Below are 2,940 nucleotides of genomic sequence, written 5' to 3' on the forward strand. Positions count from 1 at the left end.
TCCACCATGGCAGCACCTTTCGCGAGGTCGCCATTGCGCTCCACTAGAGGAACCATCGTCGAGATCTCCGCCGCTGCAGAAAGCCACCGTCACCGCAACAGAGGTCGTGAATCTGCACCGTCGCCGGACTCGCGTTCAAGGTTCCTGGTGAGCTCTTCCTGTCTTCTCGCCATTCGTCACAGCGACGCCGATGATGGCTTGTAGTGGTGGTTCGCGTTCATCGCTGCGACAATGGTGGTTCGTCGATGGCTTCGTCTCTGGTGATTTTCTTTCTTCTCTGTTTCTCTATTACTGATTTGTTCTTGGGTGTGAACGATTGGGGAAGATGAAATGTGAGAGCTTTGTGCTGGGATGGGGGTTCTGATCCGGTGTGATGTTGTATTGCAGGGATGAAGTTGTTTGATTCTGGTGTTGCAGGGATAAAACGATCCTGGTTCTGGTCCGGCGTTAGCTGGCTTACTATAAATCGACTTTCTCTGTGCCACGAAAAATTTAATTAAAAAAAATATTTTTATCTTATTGCTTCGGTTCTCATGGACCCGGTGCAGAAAAGGGACTCTATGGCTTCGGGTAACAACCGAGGCCAAAAAGAGATACTTTTGGCCTCACCCCAATATGCCTCGGTTCCAGACCCGAGGCAAAATTAGAAAAATAACCGGGGCAAAAAGCCCTTACTGCACTGGTGTCAATGGTTAAAAATAACGAAAATTATTTTAACGAAACAAAAAAGTTCTTCAAATTAAACGAAAATCAGTAATAATAATAATAGGTAAAGAATTTTTTTTATATTACCTTAAATTGAGAGTATTAAACATTCTCATGTGAAAGGAAAATATATAATAAATAAAAATATTAAAAAATAATAGAAATATTCAAATGTAAGACATACATTTTTTTTTAATTGACATACATCATTTTAACATAATTATATAAATGTTATGATAAGATGAAAAATATATTGGAGATGCGAATGAGTTTTATGACAAACCAACTAATTAGAAGAAATAAAATATAGAAAGTATATATATAGGATTACTTAATTAATTATGAATATTTTAATAATTTAAACGGGAACGAAGTTATGGCGGGGACGAGTATTATGGCAGGATATGTACATCCCCTTACCCATCTCCATACCCAATTAAAAAATCGGGGATTCCTCATACCCATACCCATACCTATACCCGGTCAATGCGAGAATTTTCCGTCAAAACGAGAACGAGTTCGGACAATACCCACGAAAGTGGGTTTATTTGCCATCTCTACTATTGACCCTTTGTCTTTGAATTCTTGATTTGGGAGTAACTGATCATATGTCTTTGTTTTTTAAGTTCTTTAATTTGTATGTCAAAATGATAAAAGAACAATTCATTATAGTTGCAATTGTGATAATATATCCATATGCAAATTTAGAATCATCTATTGTATTAAATAATGTTTTACAAGTTATACAAGTGACCACTAGTATTATCTCTATACAAAAGTTAACAAATATTTGAATTATTTAGTAACTTTTTCTCTCTTTATTGTGTATTTTAGAAACATGTCACGAAGGAAGACAATTTTAATTGATAAGGAATAAAGTGAGTTGTATCTATTAGAATCCAAAGACTCAAAACACAACAAAGATCATAAGCCAATAAGAAACATCATAAACATGGGCAAACTCTCTAATATGACTTCATCACAAAATACTTAGGCATCCCCTTTCAACCTTGTAAAATTTTTGTTCCGTCATTTGTTCACTAAAAAATTTGTTGAGCCTTTCAATGTGATATTTGTTAATTCTCAAAGCACCACCATGTATCTTATCCCATATCTGGTAGAAAAAAGTAATTTTCCTTTTGATTTGATTCACTATGATGTTTAAAGACCTGCTTCAACATATATTTTTGGAAAAAAATAGTTTGTTACTTTTTATTGATGATTGTACTTTTGTCATGGACATATCTTATGAAAAGTAAATATGAGGTATTTCAAAGTTTTTTTTATGTTTTTCCTCTTGTCCAAAATCAATTTTAAAAAAATATAAAAAGGAAATAAGTTTGATAATGCTACGTACTAAAAATGTGAATAAAGAATTGTTCAAATTTTTCTTATAATGGTATTTGTTCATGAACTAACATGGGTTAGTACTTTAAAACAAATAAGAGTTTTAGAAAGAAAAATCATCAGCTTTTAGTGTTTGTTTCTAAAATCTATTGGGGAGAAACAATTGTAGGACTTTATTTTCATTGAAATCCAATGAGAACCAAATTCATCTTTATCCTAAACACTTTTTTTAAGAGCTCAAATGTGCATCAAGAGTGACTCTTCCCATTTTGAATTTTTTCAAGTGTTTTAGTAAAATACTTTGCTTTCTAATGCCTTGCAATATTCACATTCATAAATAACAACCTGAGAGGTGAAAACAAAATTACAAGAAAAAACATTTTTTGAATCATTTCCAACATTTCCAAATCTTATTTTGCAGCGTTTAACTTTTTTTTTTTTACAAATAATTTACTTTCTTTTCAAGTCAATTATTTAAGCCATTTAATCTATTATTTGTCACAACCAAAACATGTAAAGTAAGAAGGATTAAAATTAGATTTGTTTTAAGAGAGTACCTTCATGTCCTTCTTCTAGTTTTTCAGAAATATTTCAAACATTTTCATTAAGGAGGAAAAAGCTTTTTAGTCACTATCTCCATCAAGTTCTTCATCATGTGATTAAACTCTGCATAACAATATTTAGTGCCAAAACTGCCTTATTTTTGTCACCAACATCTTACTCAACTAACTTTTTCATTTTTAGCTTATGATCATGGAGGTAGCAACTTACAAAAGAATGCATCTTTTCCACAAAGAACAATGAGTAAACTTTTGAAAAATGTAATATATGCACCACCTAAAAGAATAGCTTTGGAAACTTGTCTATATATAACAGTTTTTTCAAGAA

The sequence above is a fragment of the Vigna unguiculata genome, chromosome 3, assembly GCF_004118075.2.
Source record: "Vigna unguiculata cultivar IT97K-499-35 chromosome 3, ASM411807v1, whole genome shotgun sequence".
NCBI classification, from domain to species: domain Eukaryota; kingdom Viridiplantae; phylum Streptophyta; class Magnoliopsida; order Fabales; family Fabaceae; genus Vigna; species Vigna unguiculata.